At 38.1% G+C, this 26,438-nt stretch overlaps 1 protein-coding gene across 25 annotated transcripts in view; it reads right to left on the reverse strand.

Annotated features, from left to right (window-relative positions):
- Window positions 1-26,438, reverse strand: part of LOC117410391 (neurexin-1) — a 455,487-nt gene that overhangs the window by 38,756 nt on the left and 390,293 nt on the right. The gene's annotated exons all lie outside the window — the stretch shown is intronic.

Below are 26,438 nucleotides of genomic sequence, written 5' to 3' on the forward strand. Positions count from 1 at the left end.
TGCATTCCAATTTCCCCGTCTTACAGCAGTTGTAGCTTGAAAGCAATGCAGCTTTCTATTATTATTATTTTTTTTTACTAATGGCAGCTTCAACCCCTTGCATGCTGCAACGACTGTGATAAAAGCAGCTACCTGGGAGGATGCACAGTGCCATCTCATATCCATGTCTGCCTGGCTACCCTGCGTGCTTTAAGCTTTTTTTTTTTTTCTTTTTCTTAATTCTTAATGGAAATACTAAGAAATTTAGTCCATCCTCTGAAATCAATACTGGTGACAGGAGTACTCCTAGACTCAGTGGGAGATCAGGATGATAAATTGCCTGCGCATCAGCCCAGCCTATCAGTACCCTGCACACAGATGGGTGAGGGGAAGACTCTGAGCAGGCTCCATTTGTCACATGTCACTCAGCAGCCAATGGCTGTCAGGCAGCTCGAAGCAAAGATGCTGCAGTTTGTTCTGTAGATGAGATGTGCCGTACATCACCATGAAAAGCAACTCTGACAAACTGTTGGCAGACAGTCCCAGAACCTCAGCTGTAGCTTCAGAAGGGAGAACACAGATTTAAGCATCATACATACACCATTAAATGTGTCTCGGAGCAATTATGGCATATTAGTTTGAAATCAAATACATTATACTATAAGTAATTGCAGGCTAATGCTCCTAACTATGTGCTAATTCCCTCTCAAATATTCTGTTTAGTTTTCTATTCTGGGGATGTTACTATTGGTGATTTTCTTTGCAGTGTGTAACTATGACACAAAGATTTTTTTGGTCTTTGTATAGAGTGAAATTAAATAAAGGTTTGGAGGAGATACCGGTAACTAACTCATAAACTGAATTTATTAATGTTCTTCTAACAAAATGTGTTGCACAAGGTTTTAGCCGCAGTATCCAGGAAAACTAGGTAACCATATGGGACCCAATTTATATGTGGCTTTCATTGATCGCACACAAGTATAGTGCAAATACTGTGAATTATGTATAGGATATGGGGAAAAGCAGGAAAGTAATCTAGTACCCTTTTATAAAAGGACAGTACATAATACATGTCTTGAACAGCATACATTATAAATTAATTTGAAAGCATCTTATTAAGGGCTAATCACTGCCAGTATTTTTCATTAATTCCAGAGAGAACATTGCCACAAACATATTCCAGTCTTGTAGGTACAACAAAATAGAACATTTATACCAGAAAACGCACAGACAAGTTCTTTAGAAATCCAGATATCAAATTGTATTTCTATTTTTAAAGAAAACATTGCAGTCATTCTGAAAAGATTTAAAACACTGTGAATGTAGAAGTCTTGACGACTTTCACACGATTTGATTGGCTCTTGTAATGCTGAAATTTGCATATCCCGATTACCCATAATTTTATAGTTACTGCTTTCTCCCACCTTAAATCGAAAGATACTTGTGTGCATATACTGTATATATATACATATACAGTAATCCGTCACGTATCTGCACATCACATATCCGCCCTACCCATTTATCCACCACGATCAACCTCTTCAGCAACGTTAGTTTATTATTGAACAGAGAAGATTAGTTCAGATATTGTATCGAGCTGCCGATGCCCGAGCGAGAGAGGGACGAAGAGCTGCCGATGCCCGAGCCAGAGATGGGAGAGGAGCTCGCGGACCCAGCTCCACTACATCCCCGACCTCCACCCCTGCAAAGTAGCAGTCCGGCGTGGAGGAGTACGGTCCCTTGCCCCGTGCTCATGGACACCTGGTCAGAGTGCCAGGACCTCCAGCCGTTGGTACTGAAGAGCAGTCCGGAGCACCACCAGGTACAGTCTTTCACCTGGTCCACTGCTCCGCTCACTCTGAAGCCCCAGACGTCGTGGCGCAGTTGGCAGACGTCACTTGGGCTCCCCCTGCCTGTTACTGTACTCCCCCTGGCAGCTCAGACATCGCTACACGGTGGCCAAGCCTCAAGCCTCTACCTGCTGTTACGCCTGACAGCTCACCAGCCTGCACAGCTGTCGCCCCGGTCACCCTGTCTGGGTCCCTCATCGCCAGGTCGTTGTCCCTACCCTGAAGCGCCGGAGGAATCCACCCATCCTCAAGCCCACCCGAAGGATCGGGAGAAGATGGGACTATGTGGACTTGAGGGTGGGTGGTTATGTTTTAGGGGGGGAGGTGGCCTTGGAATGGCCGTCAGTGTTGCACACTTGGGGGGGAAGATGTGTAAGACAGCAGGGAGGGGGTTAATTTCCTCCCTGCAGAAAATGATTTTTATCAAAATGCACTCCCAGGGCAATTATTAATTTATTTATTGTTTAATTATCCCCTGCACCTGGGCGGCAATTGTAAATTAGTACCAGGTGCAGGGTATAAGAGAAGAACAGTTACTTAGTTCGAGGCTGCTGAGTAGAAGGAGGCAGAAGAGGTGCTCTGCTTCCGAGCAGTCGAGAGAAAGGTGGCTGCAGTTTACACCGGTGAGGTTTTGTTTGGTTGTTCTGTGTTTGGTGGGGAAATGGCTTCGCCGTCCCACTTATAGTCAGGGTGTTCCGGAGAGTTTAGTTAGTGCTCGTAAAGAGCTAGGTGTTTGTTTTGTGTTTGTTTCATTTTTGTGAATTAAAAATAGCGCGTCAGAGCATAAAAATCCATTCCTGTGTGTGTTGGGTCAGTTTTTAAAGGGGCAACAAACCCGAGTGGAAGCAGCTCGGTTACAATATATATATATATATATATATATATATATTATATATATATATTAGAGCTATCAATTTATGGGAATTAGTTGATTAATTGGTAGATTAATCTGTGCACATTTTTAATAAAGTTTACAATATTATAGCGGCTGTCCTGCATAGTAATACTAAAAGAAAAAAAAAAGCCAATGGGAATTTGGTCTTTTTAAAAGCATTTTTATTATTATTTTTATTTTAGTAAATGTAACACATTTTCACAGGACATTGGTTGTTTCCATAGCTCTGTACTTGGCTTCCTTGTACTGTACTTCTGAATCTAGCAGACCCTGAGGCACTGCAGAGATTAAGCTGTTCGGAATCTTGTTAGAGGTACCTGAGAATACTGTGGTATTGACAAGTGATTGCTTAACATGCTGTTGTAGTCAAAAATCAAGGAAACTAATTACACATAAATAGGTACCTCTATTTGAGGAATTGGCGCCTTCATCGTGCCCCCTGAATTGCTTGCCAAGGTAAACAACAGAATCAATCAAGCGTTTAGAAGCTCACGATTTTCTTATTTGCTCATTGTGATGTATTGTATTCCTACGCTTCTGCTCATCCAGTTGAACATCAATCCGGGTTTGTCCAAAGATTTTGAGTGTCACAGTGGCTTGCAAGTGACTTTGGGAACGCTCATGTTTTTGTGCTGACTTTGATAGACATCCTAGATTGCTGTAGCCAGTGCTGTTCCAGATCGCCTTTTCTGTACTGAACAAAATGCAGTTCCAGCAGTATACTTTTTTTTAATTGACAGCTACTGGTAAACCATGGATACCTTTAATAATAATAATAAAGTATACACCACAAATACCTGAACTAACACAGGAAGTGGTGAGTATATCCCTTCCCTTCCTGTGTTAGTTCAGGTATTTGTGGTGTATACTTTATTATTATTATTATTATTATTATTATTATTATTATTATTATTATTATTATTATTATTATTATTATTAGTTTATTTAGCAGACGCCTTTATCCAAGGCGACTTACAGAGACTAGGGTGTGTGAACTATGCATCAGCTACAGAGTCACTTACAATTACGTCTCACCCGAAAGACGGAGCACAAGGAGGTTAAGTGACTTGCTCAGGGTCACACAGTGAGTCAGTGGCTGAGGTAGGATTTGAACAGGGGACCTCCTGGTTACAAGCCCTTTTTTCTTTAACCACTGGACCACAAAGTCTAAAAAGAAATCTATAAAAAAACACAACAGGCAATAAAATGAAACTTAGTGCAACTAAAACGAAACTTAAAAAATAATTTCTAAAAAGTGATATGATTGCACAATAACTTTTTGCAGCACAGTTGTTGTAATGCTGCATTTGTAAACAAATTGTTGTTATTTTGTTATTTAAGTTATTTAATGAAAAAAAGCCCTTTCTTTTTTTTTGGCAGTGTCCAAATTGCTTACTTGAGGGCTGAGAATGAAGTATCAGCAAAAAAAAAAAGTGGCATATTTGACATAGAATTTTCAAAAATAAGTGGCGACTGGGTGGTTAAACTTCCAATTATGTCCCACCACTGCTCACTCATGATTGGACACCTGTATGCAATTGGTTAAACATACTGTTTATGAACTGTTAATCTATTAACTGAAGCAGCCCTAATCTCAATCTCAATCTCTCTCTCTCTCTCTCTCTCTCTCTCTCTCTCTCTCTCTCTCTCTCTCTCTCTCTCTCTCTCTCTCTCTCTCTCTCTCTCTATATATATATATATATATATATATAAATAGATATAGATATATATTCATGCATTTGACAAAATGCCTGAAAATAGTAGTTAAGCATTACATGAAATGCCTAATGCCTGGTAATTGGTATTATTAACCCAAACATTTTGCTGCTTTTAGTTGTATCCAGTATGGTCTTAAACTTGTTCTCACTTCTTCCTGATCCCAAATGTAATAAAAAAAATGGTGCTGTGCATCCATGAATTTCCACAATTTAAAAACCTTTCGAGAGAGGTTGTCTCACCAGTTCAGTCTGAGATATAACTAGTGTTAGAATAATGCTTAAAATAACTTATTAAAATATTTTGATTATTATGACGTTCTTTTGTTGATGTTTACTGCAGTTCCTGTTCCTGTGCTGTTTATTGGTTTTTAAGAGCAATTAATGCTATCCATGTATAAAAAAAGAAGCATCTGTCATTATAATCATTATAATGTGTTGTTTTTGACACGCAAATACGTACCATCAGCACATTTAACAGAAAAGCATTTTTCATATAGGCAGCGAGGGTGCTCACACTTACAAGGTCAAGCATATTATCTGGCTGTGACCCACACCTGCCTAACCTCCTGATTTTCAATTGAGTCTCAATGTCTCTGGGATCTGTCAATGATCTCCGGGTAACTGAGCTTAGTATCGCTGATCATTATTAAATACCAGTCCCCATATTTCACTTAAGGCCGGAAGGTTCCAATTCAATAAAAAGTCCCTGTTAGCGCTATAATTGGCTGCTTCAAGGTTTTATAAAAAAATAAAAGGAGAGTGATAGGTGGAATAAGTTTATAATCATGACATCAATAATTTTCTTTTAATGGATACTTGAAACAACCAATGATAGCAGGGATCTCGAATTTAGCTGTCCATTCAGAGAAGAGGGATGTAGTTACAAGGAGTGGCATTGTGGAAGCTCGCTGATGCTTCGCTTTCCAAGCGCGGATGAGAGGAGGTGTCGATGTCTGAGAGCCATTGCATTTAAATGTGAGTTTGTGTTTAAGATACAGAGCTGTGCTTTCCTGACTTTTCCTAAATATATTTACTAATTACCCTGACAAAGAGAAAATCACGTAGCTGCAAATATTAGCAATATCAAATACTGTCATACCTATTCCGACCAGGCGATATAAAACATATATAACAATTATATGTTGCAGTATTATTTGTATTTATCAGCCAAATTTGATTATATCAGTCTGCATTCCTCAAGTGAGCGGTCTGTTGACATTTCTATTGTTTCAATGAGCCTCTTGATTAGGGATGTCACGGTATACTGGTTTTATGGTAAACCGCGGTACAAACTGCCACGGTTTTGAAACCGCAACTATTTTTCTATACCATGATTACCGAGTTCACACGGTTTAAGGTGATATGGGCGCGTTTTTTTATTCACAGTTTGTCCATGGGTGAGCCACTGTGTTCATTAGAACTAACTCATGAACATAGACATCTCAAGTTCTGAAAACTGCCATGCATGAGATTAGGCTATTAAATAAGTGACGTCATATTTAATATAAACCTAATGATGAAAGTTATGTGAACCTGTGGTAAGGTTGGCTTGTGGGTGACTTCAGACCAGAAAATACAGACACACACAGTACTACGAGTGAAGCACTGATGCACGTGTTTAATAATTAAATAAATAAAAGGTTTGAACAAAACAGGGAAAAAAAAACATTAAACACCAAACAAACAGAGACAAAACCAAACAAGTATTATGTAAAACCAGCACTGATAGCAATTGTTATGTATCTCATTCTTCTAAACGACTCACGTCTCTCATTCTGCCTCTAACACACTTAAACCCATTCAGCCAAAGCTGTGGCTGTCCTCAAACTGGCAATCAATTAACCAGTGTGAAGACAGCCACATTCTACATGAGTATTTCTGGCAGGGAATAAATAATAACTCGTTTCTAACACAAATACATTTAAATAATAACAATAAAACAGTGTTTAAAATAACCACCAAACAGTACATTTAAATCATAATAATATAAATAAACAAAGGGGCGGGGTTACTCCATCACAGAACCCCTGACTATAATCTCTCATTATAAATCATCTCTTATTATAAACCACAAGAAAATAAACATTATGAAAAGTTGACATTTTAAAAATTAATGTAATCAATGTTAACACAACAATTACAGATTCTCCCCACTCTTAATTGACCTTTAATTGGTCAAATATTGTAACAGAATGCCGTTAACGGCAGTCATTTCATGAAATGCAATGAAACATTTAGGCTTTTCATGTAATGACCGAGTAAAACAGACATTTTCCCACCTCCATCGGCAGGAGACTACACGCTGCTCCCACCTTCACCGGCAGGAGCAGAGCAGCCGGAGCTGCCTCTGCCTCCGCCACCTCCACCGAAAGGAGCAGAGCAGCAGGAGCTGCCTCTGCCTTCGCCGCCACCACCACCGCCAGGAGCAGAGGAGCAGGAGCTGCCTCTGCCACTTCCAGGAGCAGAGGAGCAGGAGCTGCCTCTGCCTCCGCCACTGCCAGAAGCAGAACAGCAGGAGCTGTCTCTGCTTGCCGTATCTCCACCACAGGGAGTACGGTGGCCGGAGCCCCAGAAAGGGGAGCTGTCGGCCACGAAGAAGGGGGAGGAGGTCTTGAGACCACCAACCCCAGCAGCAGTTTCGCTGCCGGAGATCGTGGGGGAGGTCCGGAGACCTGCTCCCACTGCAGCAGTTTCGCTGCCGGAGATCGTGGGGGAGGTCCGGAGACCTGCTCCCACTGCAGCACTTGTGCTGCAGAAGATACTGTGGCCGGAGCCCCGGAAGAGGGAGCTGCCGGCTACGAAGAAGAGGGGAGGTCAGGAGACCATTCCCCAGGCAGCTTTTCCGCTGCCAGGACTGCCCCGGCTGAAGGAGTCAGTCTGGGAGCTGTCAGCACGTCTGCTGACAGCATGGCCAGTAGCAACCTGGCTAATGGCAACATTGCCACCTGTGGGCCCCTGGAAGCCTCCCTTCCCAGCCCGAGACTTTGTCCTGGACTGCTGGATTTTTAAGGGGGGAGGTGGCCGTTGAGGCCATGTGTGCTGCGCACAAGGGGGGGTATGTGTGGCAATGTGCCCCGTCCCTGTGTGCATTTGTGTGTTGCGTGTGTAAATGTTGGTGTATAGTCATTGGTACACGGGATATAAACGTGTCTGTGTTTCACGTGTATTTAAAAATGTGGATTTGTATTTAGGCACGAGGAGGGCACAAATCACTTCACGTGCTGGTTAAATGTAATATGTGAGCACGGGGTTGGACTTTGAACGCCGCTACCAAGGACAGTATAACGAGAACATGATGGGAGACTACATTTGGGGGCTGATTCGTGAAAGTGATTTACAGTATAATCGTAAATCTCGAAAAACTACTCACTTCTAAATCTTTTGTAGTCATTTTTGTATTACTTTAGTATAAATACATGTTAATTTGGATTCATATGTTGTTTCTTTCTGACTTTATGTGAACGAAAAGACACAAATTTGCCCGTTTTCTCATTGGAAATAGGTACATTTCAAAATATCACTGTCCTGGTCACAAAAGCAAAGTCTGTGGGGAATAATAGCCATTTTCTATACTTTTGAGGCATAAGCAATTAGGAAATAACACTTACTACCCAGGAACCAAAAAAAAAAAAAAATGTGTTACACGGTGTTATAAATAATTATATTTAGGCTAGGCAATACCAATTTTTTTTTTTTTTTTTTTTTTTTAAAGGAACCAAATATTAAACATCAGTCTGGAGTAAAAATAGAGTCAGACTAGTATTTGTTTTAAATTGACATTTTATGTGTATTTGGAAAAGGTGTTGTTTTTTTTTTGTTATCCATATTCAATATGAAATAAATTACCACTGCATAAACACTAAGGCATGCACTTGACCCCTCAGGTTTTAAGCTGCCGATAAACTATATTATAAGACAAATGGAAGAACAGAAGATTGATATGAAAAATAATTGCATTGTTCGCCAGTGTTTGTTAGCTGAGCGTGATTAGTCCAGTGAACCACTTTGACAATACTTGACTCTTAAATTAAAGAAAGTTTCAGCTGAAACCAGAGTGCAGAGCTGGCTAGCGAAGGGCACCTTTCATTAATAGCCTTGAATGGTCGAGAGACATGGAGATGAATTCTTGCTGTCTCACAGCAGTCCACAATGGACACCAGTCCGCAGCATGTCATTGACACCACATGTTACTCGCATCAGTCAATGTTGAACTTCACTGCCACTGGTGAACTTCTCCGATGGTGTACGTGCCTTGAAATGCCTCTAATCTGATTTTACACACTGAATGATAAATTATAGCACAAGCATTGTGATATACACGAATTATAACGTATTGCCATCCGCTACAGTATATATTCTTTTTTTAATTATTTTAATATGTATTTACATGGCAATCCTATTGTGATGTCAATTGTGTCATTTTCCAGATTCTCCTTACCAACGTCAAAGATAAATTTACATTTTGTAAAATTGAAGGCAGCAAACCCAAAATTTATCTGATGTTAGCTTTTTTTTTCTAACATTATTTTTGCATGCACAAGTCTTGTTATTAAATATTATCGTTTAAGCATAATCACTCAATTGTATAACGAGACAGAAGGATGCACTGATGATGGATGTTGGCTGGATAAATCAATCATTCAATGACGTATACTGTACAGCTATGGCCAAAGTTTTTGCATCACCCTATACATTTGCTTCATAAAGTCGAATGAAACCTGTTGAATAATGTTATGTTAACATATTGAATTACATATACTTAAAACTGACAAAAACAGAAACATGTAGAGTAGATGTAGAGTATATGAAGAGTGGTGAGATAGAGAGAGAGAGAGGGAGAGAGAGTGTGAGGGCAGGAATCAGAAATTGGAGGTAGGTGTGTGCGCCACATTTTCTAAAAAGCCTTTTTATTTATATGCCACTTTCCATGAGTTCAGCTAAATTATAAATTAGCGATTAGGGAAGCTGATTATTTTTTTAGACAGTGACTAATAGGAATTGCTTGTCACATAACTACCCAACCAGAACAGCCTCTGGATATGGAAAGTAATACTTATTGTGAAAAATAGAGTTCATGTTTTGAATGCATATTTATCATTGGTCCTATTATTAGTGCTTGTAGATTGTGCACAACAGATGTCATACAAACAGAAAGCTGCAGAATTATATGTTAATTTTAAAGCTGATATAATCGACTATAAAGCCCTCTTGCAAGTCTATTAACATATTCAATGAAAACAGTATCTGTTCGTTTCAAGGGCTGTGATTGTATGTTGCAGCTAAAATATGAATATTCAATGATTTTTAAAGTGATTACACACTAATCCCGAAGCTGTGTAAAGGGTTGACTTCAAAGACGGGAAGATGCAGATTCACAATTTTTAGAATGGCACATATGAAGTGAATGTAAAATAAGCTAATTAAGCTTACGAGAGTTGGTTGATTTGGGCACTGATCAATTAGAAAACACATAATGGTTTGCAAAAAAAACAAATTCTTACATGCTTTAATATTTAGTCCATAAACTAGATTATTTTTTATTTTTTTTGTAACTGTAATATGCATATTGTACATCCAGGTCATATTGGCAAATACTGTACAATACTTTCTTCTACCCTTCAGTAATTTAATTTCACATCAGTCTGTTTCAACTTCATGCCATAGTTTTGGTTTTTCAAATTTCATTCTAGAAGGGATGATGCTCCTAATTATTTTTGTACTGGTTCAGAAAGGCAAAACAGCATATATACAGTTGCCATTGCTTTTAAATAGGAAGGATAATACCCAGAAGGGGGGTCATGATGGAAACACATCATAATTGAATGGAAGACATTACTGTTGTGTATCAGCTCATGAACTTCCCCTAGTTTTAAGTAAAAGTCCAATAATATTAAATATAGCTTGAAGTGTATGTGACAGGACTTTGACATTTAACAAATTAACTTGCCAGTGATAGTGCTGACTTCTTCAGAAAAAAAAAAAAAAAAAAAAAGAAAAAAAAAACATTCCTAGCGGGCAAAACCTTGGCACCTTTCCATTATCTCCTGGGCAACTTATTGCAACCTGGTTGTTTGAAGAAGCATCTGCTATCTCATGCATTAAAACTCTGCTTCAACCTTTAAAATATTAATGTAACCTAAACCTGGCAAAGCGTACAATATTAGGCATCAAACTTCATGTATGAAGAGAAACATCTCATACATCTAGATCTGATTAAAATGGTACGGCATTGTGACGAGGCCTCTTGCTTCCTCTTCACGTATGTGATTCAAACAGAATGTAGGGACCTGAAGCTAATACAATATATATATATATATATATATATATATATATATATATATATATATATATATATATATATATATAGCCATGCTTAACTTCTTGCTGAAGCAGGGCTTGCTTCTCAAGTGCCATTAATCTGACCATTAAATAACTATCTAGCTGTTCAATACAAATTCCATCGGCATGAACAAGGTTTTGTGCTCGTTGGCACTGACAGGCTTTCTTCTGTGCCATTCCATAGATCCCTTCAGGTACATTGCTAACATACTCAAAAGAGAATTGCAGTGGAGGCTCATGCTTTAATTGCATGGCTTTGCCGTTTTCATTTCCCCCCTCAATAAAGTTATTAGCAAGCTGCCAATTATAACCGACTAAGTACTATTCAAAGAGAAGTTATTGCTCCAATACATTATGTCGAATTATACTTATTGGAAGATTTAACATGCTAAGAAAACCGTGCAGCCAAACACAAGCAGTCATATGTGGCATTTCAAGGAGGCAAAACGAAGATGCTATGAACGGTCTTGCAAAAAACGAGGATAGGATGTAACACAGGACAGCGGCTTCTCAAATGAATCAAGTACAGGGGCTGTAGTTAGGATCTGAAGGGTTCCATGTAAGAATGATGAAACCCACAATTTGGTTACTGTGAAGCACATATTTAGATCTTTGTACCATTGTTGGTGTGAGTTATTTATTACATACATGATCAACTTACTGACTAACTAACTCACTGAATTTAAAGTTGTCTCTTTGCTCTTCAGCTGGAAAACAAACAATAACAAAAATTAAATCCCATTATAATGCAACCTATTATAGTGTGAAATCGGTTACAACACTGTAAGGTCGGGGCTCCCATTTCCCCCATAATGCAATTTGACTCACAAACATTGGGTGAACGTTCAAGATATACAGTACGAAGCATGGCAGACAGCAAAAAACAAAAATCGTTCTCTGTTAAAATGAAACACGATGTGGTGGATAGAGTAAGAAACGGTGAAACAGTTTCAAAATACAGACATGCTCAAATTTGTTGGTACCCTTACAGCTCATTGAAATAATGCTTCATTCCTCCTGAAAAGTGATGAAATTAAAAGCTATTTTATCATGTATACTTGCATGCCTTTGGTATGTCATAGAATAAAGCAAAGAAGCTGTGAAAAGAGATGAATTATTGCTTATTCTACAAAGATATTCTAAAATGGCCTGGACACATTTGTTGGTACCCCTTAGAAAAGATAATAAATTATTGGATTATAGTGATATTTCAAACTAAGTAGTTTCTTTAATTAGTATCACACATGTCTCCAATCTTGTAATCAGTCATTCAGCCTATTTAAATGGAGAAAAGTAGTCACTGTGCTGTTTGGTATCATTGTGTGCACCACACTGAACATGGACCAGAGAAAGCAAAGGAGAGAGTTGTCTGAGGAGATCAGAAAGAAAATAATAGACAAGCATGGTAAAGGTAAAGGCTACAAGACCATCTCCAAGCAGCTTAATGTTCCTGTGACAACAGCTGCAAATATTATTAAGAAGTTTAAGGTCCATAGAACTGTAGCCAACCTCCCTGGGCGCGGCTGCAAGAGGAAAATCAACCACAGATTGAAAAGAAGGATAGTGCGAATGGTAGAAAAAGAACCAAGGATAACTGCCAAAGAGATACAAGCTGAACTCCAAGGTGAAGGTACGTCAGTTTCTGATCGCACCATCCGTCGCTTTTTGAGCGAAAGTGGGCTCCATGGAAGAAGACCCAGGAGGACTCCACTTTTGACAGAAAAACATAAAAAAGCCAGACTGGAATTTGCTAAAATGCATATTGACAAGCCACAATCCTTCTGGGAGAATGTCCTTTGGACAGATGAGTCAAAACTGGAGCTTTTTGGCAAGTCACATCAGCTCTATGTTCACAGACGAAAAAAGAAAAGCTTTCAAAGAAAAGAACACCATACCTACAGTGAAACATGGAGGAGGCTCGGTTATGTTTTGGGGCTGCTTTGCTGCGCCTGGCACAGGGTGCCTTGAATCTGTGCAGGGCACAATGAAATCTCAAGACTATCAAGGCATTCTGGAGCGAAACGTACTGCCCAATGTCAGAAAGCTCTGTCTCAGTCGCAGGTCATGGGTCCTCCAACAGGATAATGACCCAAAACACACAGCTAAAAGCACCCAAGAATGGATAAGAACAAAACATTGGGCTATTCTGAAGTGGCCTTCTATGAGTCCTGATCTGAATCCCATCAAACATCTATGGAAAGAGCTGAAACTTGCAGTCTGGAGAAGGCACCCATCAAACCTGAGACAGCTGGAGCAGTTTGCTCAGGAAGAGTGGGCCAAACTACCTGTTAACAGGTGCAGAAGTCTCATTGAGAGCTACAGAAAACATTTGATTGCAGTGATTGCCTCTAAAGGTTGTGCAATAAAATATTAGGTTAGCAGTCCCATCATTTTTGTCCATGCCATTTTCATTTGTTTTATTATTTACAATATTATTAACTTTTGTCAGTTTCAAGTTATTTCAGAGAAAATTGTGCATTCTTCGCTTTTTGTGGAGGGGTACCAACAAATTTGAGCACGTCTGTATATATATGTTGCAGAATCTACATTGTGTGGATGGCTAAAAAACGAAGAAAAACTAAGAGGTTTTCTTGATAAAATTGACTCCAAAGAGGGCTGCTGTAGGAAAGCAATGTGCTGTGTGAATGTGCTGCTGTGAGAGTGCAAGGCTGTTTGTTGTTTTTGGTGTGGCCCAGGCTAACGGGCAAGGAATAATTGTCCCAATAAACAGTGGATTCGAGTACCTGCAAATTGTGTGTGTCTCCTTCCTTCATTTTTCACCGTATGCTACAATTTTAATTTGGCCTGTGGGTATTGTAAATCATTTCGGGAACACAAATTCCAATATTCGTTACAAGGCGAAACACAAATAATGCCGTCTCCTAATTACGGACCCTGACAACCGCGTTACAATGGGGTAGCACTGTAATAATAATAATAATAATAATAATATAGGCAACACTTTACATCGTGTCTGTAATTTACATTGTAGTTACACATAATTACAATGTTATTATGCATAGTTACAATCTACTTAATATGTAAATCATTTTGCACAATATATGTAAGTACACAATTGTATCAGAAAAAGGTCAGGGTTAGGTTTAGAGTTAGGGTCTGGTTTAAGGACAGGGTTAAAGTTATATCATGCAACAAAATACACATTAAGTACACTGTAACTATGCATAATAACACTGTAATTATGCGCATACTAAGTACTACAATGTAAATACACAGTCCTTTTTGTAGACTTGACACATCTACACATTTCAAAAGAGCAGTGCAAGTATTTGTATACAGAAGTGAACTACAGAACAGTAAGAAGAATTCCATGAGGAACATGGCGTATAAACTGTAATGTCTCTCAGTAATCCTCCTTAAGTCTGACAGTTGCATGGGATTCCATTAGACATAAAATACAATTTGCCTTTGCTATCATATTAAAACAAGTGCTTATAGAATATCAATGTCAGGGATTTATGTTTGCCTCGGTAAGCCTATAACAAACAGGGACTTGCAGAAAAAAATTTCACTTGTTTCTTGATATTTATTGTTGTCAATTCACAGCCAAGATTGCTTGCTAATATTTTTTTAAAGCATGATAACATTCCAAGGTAATGCTTTTAACACTTGTAATAACTGTCAGCCGTATTATAGTCTGTGATATAAAGAGTTGCAAAGTACAATGACAACTATTTCCAAAGCAATTTATATTTTTTTTATTTGAAAAAAAAAAAAGCTACCTACAGTTGCATGCTGTAACAAAACAAATGCTGAACTGCATGACTGTTGGCGAACGTGTTGCATGTTCTCTCAATATGTCATTATGCCCTAAAAACAGGAAAAGCTCAGCATAATAAATACAGAACTGTAATACAGCCCTCAGCCAGTCTAACACGTCTATATTGCACTGACACAGACTGTGAATCTGAATCTTGTCTCTGCATTGATGATATTTTAGTAGAATGTTTCATCACTTACCATGACCTTATAGTGTCACAGAAGAAAAGGTTAATCTATGATAATGAACATCTAATAAATTGTTATTATTATACATTAATTCCCCTTGATTGCATGTTCTATTGCATCCAGTCAGTTGTGCGAAAGGTGTTGCTCTGCATGAAATGGGCCAGTCGTTGCTAGAGCTTGGACGTCCTTGATCCGAACTTCAGAAAAAAGTTAGGAGAGAAAAGCTTGGTACAGGGGTGCCACATTTTCCCTTGTACTGTATTCAAGGTTTGCAACATTTCTGTCTTACAGTGCACGTTACAGAATGACAAGAATAGCACACTTTTTATAGCTGCTACTTTTGATTAAAGAGTCCGATATTTTATTTTTTTATACCCTTTACAACGAGTGACAAAAATCTGTGTCGCTGTCATGTTAGATTTTTTTAATTGAATCTGCAGCAGAGCCGGGGAATAGTGCCCAGATTGTGCTGAACACATGTAGTACTACATCTACCTGTCACCTGTGCCAAGGGACTGTGTGTCCTTCCTTTCCTGCAAAAACTCAGGGTAAAAACAAAGACAGGTCCAGGATGGAGACTGAAGCGAGTGTCAGGAACCTGCTTTATATATATATTTATATATATATATATATATATATGCATGCACGTCAGGCTGGATAATACAGTTGAGCTGAGTAAGCAGAAACGAGCATAAATCACTGTCAAGAGCCTGGACTGTCCTATTCACTGGGCTCTGTTACTGGCTTGTCAACTAGGAGTTGGTGCAACCTCAATCTAAATTAGATTTTGATTAAAAGTTATCACATCTCATAACATTTTTTCACCTCACTATTCAAGGGCACACCACGACTAAACAGCCTTGTAAAGACTACCACGGCGATCATTGCCCACAATTCCATAAGTGCCAATTGTGTCCATGTTATTTTTAGGTCTAATGGTAAATCAGCACTTCTTATGAAGACTTACTTAACTGCAATTAAGATGAAACTGATTGTCAAGGCTACATAATTTCAAATACCCCCTGGGGGAAAATAGGTGACATTCCTTTCCCTCTCATGATGTAGAGGCCCATAAATATGCTATTCTATAAAGAATTCTATTGATTTTAATTTGCTATAGTGACTCGGAAAATCTATAATAACATTTCCTGCACAGTGCTCGGCAAGCACTTTATGATTGTAATTATTTTTCAGTCTAAGAACATGAGATGGGGATAATCTTATTTAAACAATATCCCATTCGAAAGCCTCTGATGTAAATGTACAGCAAGTGAATTTCAAAGCTGAATTAAAACTGGACAGATTCACAAATACAGTGTAGTGTGAATCATATTACTGCAATATCGATTGATCTATCTATCTAGCTATCTATCTGTATATATGTGTAGTCACTAAAATATGTCACGGAAACAGAACAATTTTTCACATAACGGTATTATTTCCTACAGCAAATACTGTTTCAGTACAGAGAAAGTAAAGTGATGGTCTTTTTGACAACCTTGGGTGGCGAAACACGGGTTAGCGCATGTTGTAGCTTGCTTATTTATCTTATAACCCTATCACTCAAACCATCCATTTACTTCACACCTTTGTGTTCTATTATTCATGTCCCTGGTACAGGAATGCAAGATGTATTTACAGGGAATCAGCCCATCAATCACTGGGCACAAAGAATTATAACATTTTTCAAAAGGCAGTATACAATTTAAAATTAGCCTGACAATTTATGGGAACACATTCTCTTCTGGGTGACATATTATAAAACCACTCTGATAGACAGAGATCGGATCAGTCTTAGGCTTCATCCGAGACTTAGCCACTATATATATAACGGAACATTCACTTTACTAACTTCATTATAACGAACCCCCCCCTGGGACCTGGAGAAATGTTTGCTATATCACGTTGTTCACTATAATAGGGTTTGGTAATTTGCTCTGTCAGAATAATGAAGAAACGTCCAAATTGAATTGAACATCTTTATACAGTATACAGTCATTTGTTCAAGACAGCTTCACATTGATCAACATTTAAACTGTATATTTAAAAGAAAACAGTAAAAAAATGAAAAATAAAAAGTACACTTACAGTACATGCTGAATACAGTAATTACATGCCTGCTTCATATTTTTCATGCCACAGTTGCAGTTTTGTGAAGATGGCAATGATTGCATACATCACACATGATTCACACTACAATAGGTTATCTATGAATCAGCCTTATCTTTGAATTAGCCTACCAAGGTCTTTGTTTTCACTGACAGAATAACACATTCACACTAGAGAAGGTTCAGTGTCAGTCACTACCGAGATCGTTTTATCCAGGTAGATTTTGTAAAAGTGATCATCTAATAGGGTTAATTTGCATTGAAAAAAATGGTTCTTGCTGCTTGGATCGTTAAAAAAGGGGGTTTGTTATAAGAAGGGTTTGTTGTAGTGAAGTTAGACTGTATATATATGGATAGATATATATATAGGTCGAAATAATCAAGTTTGAAGGTCGTTGTACGTCATGGAGAATGGAAGTTGGAAGAATGGAGAAGGGGAGAATGGAAGGGAATGTAAGCCAGCTGGCTGCATGCATTTTTTTAAATGGTCAGTTTGAGAAATAAACTTTGTTCAACAGCTGACCCTGCTTTAGTACAAAGCTCACACTACATACCGTTATACATAATGGTAACGTTGCTCTTAAATTACTGTGGATGATTCTTTGGCTGAAGAGATATTATCAGCTCATCATCTAACCATGGAATCTTGTGCAATTAAATCACTTAAACTCCTGACTGTAAACAATGTAACAAAATCTACTGGGATGCAAGACGCAAGAGACTAAAAAAATCTATTCGTGTTGACTCAAAACTTTACTTAGGCTCTCTACGATTTGACTGGTGAAAGATAACATTGGTTTATTGGAGTTCACAAAGTCATCTTGGTACGGTAACCTTTTCACATCCTTGTTTGTTTAATTCTTGCTCTTTTTGCTGCATTCCAGCCCTTCATTAATTACGTTAAGTTTTCAGGGCATTTTGTTAATGGCACGTGTGCAAGACACAAACCTTAAGTGTATTTTTATTTGTTGCTGTTCTTGTTCGACATTTCCTAAACAACTGTTCATTTTAAGTTACTTTTTTTTACAAAACAGTACTCACACGTTTGGTCACCATCACACTGTTGCAAGAAACTGGGGTTCATGTATTCTGCTGGTGTTAATATACCTGATGAAGACACATTAGTGTTGAAACGTGTTGTTTGTTTTACAACTATGTCATTTTTATTAAATCAATAATGAGATTTTGATGAAGAATATAAACAAGCGTGAGTCAAGTATTTAAACCTCTTTGAAGCAAAATGATGAATTTCGTTTGGTATGCCATTTAAATATAGTTTGGCAGAAAGAAATTTGAATGCTTGCATTGCCGTAGAGACTTTCATTGTGTGTGTGTAATATATATATATATATATATATATATATATATATATATATATATATATATATATATATATATATATATATATATATATTCTCAGTGGTACAAACAGATTGATACACGATGGTGCGATTGACAGAGCTTTGTGTTTTGAGGAATCATATCATCATAAAGAACTGTGGGCACGTACCAGTGGCAAGCCTGTCGCATACCAATAAAGGTACGCGTACCACAGGTTGAAAACCACTGGTCTAGCCGGTCAAGTCAAGTGGCTCCTCTACAACAAGTCGCATGGTAAACTGAGATGTTCAATCTTAGCAAAAAGGGATTCGAAGTGGAATCGAATCCTGACAATGGATTCGGTTAATATTCTGAACCGGGTAACCGGATACCCGAGTACCCTATGTCATCCCTAATATATACACACATACAGTTGTAGTCAAAAGTTTACATACCCCAATGGAAATTTATAATTTCTAGAAATTTCTCAAAAACAAATAAATTATTGGAAAAAAAATTTGTAGCAAAAGTTTTGCTTTTGTGGATGAGGAAAAAAAGTTACAAGAAATAGATTATTTATTTCAGCAAAATTCCAAAAATGCTAATAAAAAGTATTCATACCCTTTGATGTTATGACAGTATTGTCTACAAGGTGCGACATTTTCATATGATAATACAGAACTTAATTCTGGAAAAGTCTAGAACATGCTGGATTGTAGGTGAAAACTTTTAGAGAGTATAAAAGGGTTAGGCATAGGATGATTGCTGTCATTACCAATAAGTCAATATGGGAAAAAGAAAGGAGCTATCTCAAGACATTAGGCAGAAAATTATTTATTGTCATAAAGCTGGAGAAGGATACAAGAAGATTTTCAAGCATTTGAGTATCCCAATTTCAACTATTGTTTCTATTATCAAGAAGTACAAGACTCATGGTAATCTCACAACGCTCCCTCGGTCTGGAAGAAAGAAGTTTCTTTCACCAAGGACAAGCAGAAGAATTGCGAGGAAGGTTAATAACAATCTGAGATTGACTGACAAAGACATTCAAAGTGAATTGGCTGCAAGTAGGACTGGGGTTTCCATTTCCACCATAGGTCGAGTATTGTATGATGATGGTGTCAATGGTCGTAGGCCAAGGAAAAAGCCACTGTTAGGAATATGTCACAAGGGCAATTGCTTAAAGTGTGCAAAATGGCATTTCAATGATGTATATGAGTTCTGGTGAAAGGTTTTGTGGAGTGATGAAACAAAAATTTAGCTATTTGGTCATGCCGATGGGGAGCTGTTACATAAAAGAAACCTAGAAACAAAAACAAATTAAAATAGGTGGTTGTTCAACAAATCTATCAGTTTGGATGGTGTACTGATACCTGTTAATACATGTTTCAAGAGTCCTAAAGTGCTAATAGATTTGTCACCAGCCAGGATACTCCTTTTAAATAGGGTATAATAAATATTTCATCAGAATTCAAGGATGTAGATGCATATTCATCCAGCACTGCTGCTAGGGACTAATAGGTACAGAGACATGCATATAAAGGCCCTTGCTTTACATAAAACTGCCAACTGGCGCCAATGTAGAAAAGCTCACCCACAAGCTGTTCTGGATTGCTGACAAGCTCGGGCCTGGCTTGATAAAACTTGTCTTGTGTTGTATTATTCATTTTTAGCTAAGAGAAAGAAGTAGTGCCATAATATCTGGACAGCAAAATCTGGGTTCATCTACATTCATTTCCGAAGCACCAGGCATTCCAACTGATGATAATATATTCTGTCATAGCAACCATGCCCAATAATTATCAGAAATGATAACTTGATTACTTTACGTCTAGACAATTCATATAATTATAGTCTATGCTGATGAATGTGTACTATGCTTAAATGCATTATTCTTCTATAATCGCATTAAGGACCAGACGGACATTACATCTATCTGTCATAACTCAGGTCTGAAGGACCATTAGGAATGGTGTCCTTCTGTCACCGTGATTTTGTTACCGGATATTACCAGCCATATCTGGCAGGAATGTGGATGTTAGAAAAACAAATTGCTTTGAGGATTTGCAGTACTATAGGGCTTCTAACCTGCTAGTGCAGCCAATCACCATTGGAGGAATGGCAAACCATTCTGGAGAACAAATGCAACTTTTCTATGCAGATGGACTATATTTAATAACGAATGGGCGTGAAATAATCTAACTTTGGGACAGGTGTTTAATTGGGAATCCCCCACCATTGGAGGGCAGTGAACTGTATTGTGGGACCAGGCCAACACATGCCTATTAAAATATTTTAGTTTTATGTTTGACCCATTTTGTATTCACAAAGCATGCCTGCTTTGGAGAATGCTGTTACTGGCATGCTACGGCTCTCTACCTAGTCATTTTCTTTCCTAATGACAGTATCTCACTGAATCATATTCCTGTGTGATGCTTTTATTTAACGTAGCTTTATTTTCTGTTTTACAGTCAACCGATGTTGGATTTCTGTAACTGATTAGTTTATTCTATTTCACCTTCTGTTGCATATCAGTTAATGGGCAGCTTTATCACAGAAGATAATAAATCCTAGCATCTGAGAGATTTCTAATTAACAACTACAAAACCATGTACAATTCTCCCTCTATGCGTACTTGAAACAACAAAATAAAGGGCAGTGACACGAAGCTTGTAGTGCAAATGGTGCACTATAACCACAGCTTAAGTAGTTTAAACCAACATGGTAATGTAGCACCAATTATTGGTTATTATTGGCAATTATGTTACTGTTTTTCCCTTGCACAAAAACACACAAATGCACAGTAAACTGACGTCTCAAAGATAACTGATTTGGAAGGTGTCAGGAAATGACATACAGCTCTGGAAAAAATTAAGAGACCACTGCAAAATTATCAGTTTCTCTGGTTTTACTATTTATAGGTATGTGTTTGGGTAAAATGAACATTTTTGTTTTATTCTATAAACTACTGACAACATTTCTCCCAAATTCCAAATAAGAATATTGTCATTTAGAGCATTTATTTGCAGAAAATGACAACTGGTCAAAATAACAAAAAAGATGCAGTGTTGTCAGACTTCGAATAATGCAAAGAAAATAAGTTCATATTCATTTTTAAACAACACAATACTAATGTTTTAACTTAGGAAGAGTTCAGAAATCAATATTTGGTGGAATAATCCTGATTTTCAAGCACAGCTTTCATGCGTCTTGGCATGCTCTCCACCAGTCTTTCACATTGATGTTGGGTGACTTTATGCCACTCCTGGCGCAAAAATTCAAACAGCTCGGCTTTGTTTGATGGCTTGTGACCATCCATCTTCCTCTTGATCACATTCCAGAGGTTTTCAATGGGGTTCAGGTCTGGAGATTGGGCTGGCCATGACAGGGTCTTGATCTGGTGGTCCTCCATCCACACCTTGATTGACCTGGCTGTGTGGCATGGAGCATTGTCCTGCTGGAAAAACCAATCCTCAGAGTTGGGGAACATTGTCAGAGCAGAAGGAAGCAAGTTTTCTTCCAGGACAACCTTGTATTATTCCACCAAATATTGATTTCTGAACTCTTCCTAAGTTAAAACATTAGTATTGTGTTGTTTAAAAATGAATATGAACTTATTTTCTTTGCATTATTCGAGGTCTGACAACACTGTATCTTTTTTGTTATTTTGACCAGTTGTCATTTTCTGCAAATAAATGCTCTAAATGGCAATATTTTTATTTGGAATTTGGGAGAAATGTTGTCAGTAGTTTATAGAATAAAACAAAAATGTTCATTTTACCCAAACACATACCTATAAATAGTAAAACCAGAGAAACTGATAATTTTGCAGTGGTCTCTTAATTTTTTCCAGAGCTGTGTATATATATATATATATATATTTTGTATTCTTCTCATTCTTATCAATGTACAGTCTGTTTGTGACTGTAACACCGGGACAAAGACAAAGAGATAATGGATGATGGGGAAGCAGTTGATGTCAATTTTAAAAGACTCTAATCCCAGATACATCAGTTACACAGCTCCCATCTGCACTGCAATTACAACATCAGCACTCTTGCTGCTTCCTGGGCTTCTCACCTGCACTTCCTTGTGCTGAAACCTCAGAGCTGCTTCCCTGCACAGCTTACGCAGCGCTTGGCCTATTTACTGCCTGCGATGCCATGGAGACACAGATGCTTTTGTCAGCCTTTCAAGTGCAGGAAATAAAGAAAGATATTACCAGACAAGTAAACCATAGGAGTCAGGAATGTATCCAGATGCAGAGAGTAAAAAAAAAAAGATGATGTGTTTTATATAGCAGCTGATTGTTTTTCCCCGGCAGTTCTAGCTGTAGGCATCTTTCTGGTTTTATAGTTGTTTTATCTTGAATGTCTGTGGTCTCTATGAATGTCTGTGGTCTCTATGTAAGATGCAGTCTGCCAAGGACAGGTTTTGGAAGACATCAAAGAAAAATACAATTTACATGAAAAGTGAAATCTGGTATTTCAGTGGAAACAATTCTGAATGCACTCTGAATGCATTCTGCTGGCATCAAGACATTTCCTGCTTTAAAGGGAGACTTCATGAGCTGCCTACAGACTTCCAGTAGTAATACTGTCTACAGAAGTATTCACGTGTAACAGCACAGCAATAGCAGGTAATGCATCAAAATGCATATGAAAGTGTAACTAATAGATTTTCCTTTTTTCATTTGCAGTGTGCAAGAGGTTTAGCATGCAATGAACCTAACCCTGTTCCTTATGAAAATGCATGAAGAATGAGAAAGCCCAATTCAGTGTTGGAAACTGTCAAGCCTGGCCCAGAACAGAGGCTCTCTTGGGCTTCTTCATTGCCCAGGGTCACCCAGCTCAGCTGTCAGACCAGATAAAGGCCCTCTGTTGGAGAGTAAATGCCTGGCATCCACACACCTTGGATCTTTCCAGGAATTAATTATTCAGGACCATTGTTTTGGTTTGAAAATCAGCAGGGAGGTTGGAATAGGCACATGGCAGGAAATATCTTAAATGTGACACTCAACACACTTTTCATATTCAAGCTACATGGGGCTATTCAGTTATGAATATAGCTATTACTGAACTTGAGTATTACTGAACTTGCGTATAAGTTTAATTATTAAAAACATTTACAGCATGTTTTGTCTTTTTGAGATTTCAATTCAATTCAATTCACTCTGTTTCAAACACAAACCATAAGCAATAGATGACGCTATGCGGAAGTGTGGTGTCGTTTTCCATTTCATTTTACCAAGCTATATCAACATCTCTATCATACATATATTCTCATAAAACATAATAGCATAAATACTGTATATGTAGAAATTGATAGTATTACACTCACCATTTCAATGAAAATCCACCGGCCATGGAGCCATATGGATGAAGATATCTGCAGCTTCCTCTAAATCGATTGAGCTTGTTAAATCAGTCTCTATTGCCAAAATTGACAGTTGCTGTAGCCGGTGTTGGGTAATGGTGCTTCGAAGTCTATTAAGAATGCGCTTTTTGGCACTGAAACATCTCTCAGCAGTTGCAATCGGTAGTGTTCTAAGAGCACCAGAATATCAAACACCTGCGGATAAAGGTCCAGTTCGTGCTCTTTACACACCTTCAGGAATTCCGGGAAATGAATCCACTGATGGAATCCCGAGCGAGTAAGATTGGCTCAATTGTACTGCATCTCAGGAACTTTGCACATAAACACTTCATTTAACTTCTGAAGTGCTTCTTTTCCTTTTGCTGTATTCACAGATCTCAGGTTTTTTGCAGCAGATTATGACGCGGCTTTCAGTATGCCTGTGCTTTTCTGATTACATCTACTTTCAATTTCACTGACTGCATCCAACTGTAACTAGGACTTGCATTCCTTCATGAACGGATCCCATCGATTTAAGTATTATTATTATTATTATTATTATTATTATTATTATTGTTATTGTTATTGTTATTATTATTATTATTATTGTTATTATTATTATTATTATTATTATTATTATTATTATTTATTTCTTAGCAGACGCCCTTATCCAGGGCGACTTACAGTCGTAAACAAAAATACATTTCAAGAATCACAGTACAAGTAATTATACAATTAGAGCAAGATAAATACAATGACTGATTCTAGCAAGTACAAGTATGGCAAAATACGATTCAATAACAGAGCAGATAACAGTGTCAGTGATAGTTACATCAGGATATAATTAAATACAAAATACTACAGATTAAATAACACTTGACAGATTACAGTACTCTAAATTAAATGCAGTAAAATAGGGGGCAGATAAGAGCAAGTAAAGCGCATTTAAGGAAGAGTGATAAGTGTCCAGGGGGGAAAAAAAAGTTTTACAAGTGCTGTCTGAAGAGGGGATGGTAAGCAGGGGGATGAAGAGAATTAGCCCACTATCTCCAAGAGAAGACCCCTATTCTAGGACGTTTCACGTTCATCATGTCCCCGAAAGGGTAAACCCAGCTTTCCTACGGTTTGACAGAGATGGAGAAGGCAGGTAAGGTGCTCCCTGTTTTTTGCACTCTCTGTTTTTTCTTTCTCATATTGTTCTTGTAGAGCTTCATTAAGCATTCAATTGACATGATTCTTTTCGTGCTTGAAATGCTTGATTCGTTCAGTTGCTATTCTGTGCTGGCTACTTTTTGCATGCTCTCAGGTTTTTTTAGGGCCTTTTTTCCAATTTCAGCACCCAGTTACTATCCAAGCTGGGTAATTTCTTCTGGTTAAATTGAATGAAAAAAATATTTGGTTGTTTTTTTTCTGAATATTCAAGCTACGATGCTGCTGCTGGTATTTAGCACCAGGCGGCATTGAATAAGCCTACTTTATTTCCGAATGCAATTTGTGGAAATTTGTTTTGCACAGGCTGATGTAGGCCTTTATTTGCAATGCGTAGAAGTTTCATTTCGTTGTCAGTGACAGAGAAGGGCAGCCCTTGATTAATCAGGTATTCACTTTCCGTAATTGCACCATCAGAAGCAGCTTGCTGCGTTTCATCAGCTGAAGTTGTCTTGTGGGACTGAAAGGTCTGCTGAAGCAGGGGATGGTAAGTTGTTATCCAGTGGCTGATCCACAGATAACTGTTTTTTGAAAAATGTTTAATATCCATGATGACTGCTTCTGCTCTGCAGGTTTAACGTAATGGTAACGTCATCACGAATGCGGGCATGTTTTCAACTGTAACAAGCATGTGACTGTACTCGCCCGACCACGATCTTGTTTACAATGCTTGCGCAGTCGTTCGTTAGCTCATTATGTGGAAATGCAATTGGTGAGTGCCAGTGAGGAAAATTACTGACAGAATTGATGAGAAAAAATATATATTTTTGACATGATTATTGGGGGGGCTGGTGCCCCTGCGTGCCCCCACCCCCCGTCTGCACGCCCCTGGCAGTTATGAATCTGACCCATCAGTGAGACAAGATAAAAAGGTCTATAACCACAAATGCAGACAATCCTGGCTCTTATGCATAGTGGTTAGAAGCTTGCTTGTGATGTGGACAGTTGTTTACAGAACAACCCTCTACCTCCAACGGTATGCATGCTGACAAAGATACGCATCTGCAAAGCATTACAGAAAGTTGGTCATTTGGAAAACCATTTCAATGGCAATGCACTCGCTTACCCTACAGCTGCTCATGCCAGTAGGACATCTGTCGTGACTACCCTTTGACTAATTTCCCATCAAGTGAGTTCCCCAACATAAACAGAAATACATACTTCACCCCAATGAATAACCTGAAGAAATGCTGACCATGCCCTGGCCCATCGTTTTAAATTGAAATCAATTCAATTCTGCATGACCAAAATCGGTTTCTTTTCTTCCAACACATGCAATCACCTCAGGCGTTTTGCAATTGCTGTTTGTGCCTGGGTTTTATTCTTGAAAGCCACTTATGACTGAGCAGAATCTTCTGTCTTCATGTTGTTATCTGGTTTATGAAAATAACACTTAAGAAGTTCCTGCTTTCTTCAACATACACACTACATTTCTTTGATACATGGTATGTCCCCATTGCACAGAAACTTGATGAAATGATATTACTAACAAAAGGGCAGACATGTCTACCCAAAAAGCTTGATTCACATGTAGCACACATCAATAGCCCTCCTTTTTATGGTACAAAGGCCTGAATTAAATAAATGTTTATAGCACCGCTATAAATTGTAATAACTTTGACGCTGCTATAATTTTGATTTTATTCAGGCCTATAACCCTACTGCATACTGTATTAGAACAATGTCACTACATTAT

Source organism: Acipenser ruthenus, chromosome 6, assembly GCF_902713425.1.
Source record: "Acipenser ruthenus chromosome 6, fAciRut3.2 maternal haplotype, whole genome shotgun sequence".
In the NCBI taxonomy this organism is placed as follows: domain Eukaryota; kingdom Metazoa; phylum Chordata; class Actinopteri; order Acipenseriformes; family Acipenseridae; genus Acipenser; species Acipenser ruthenus.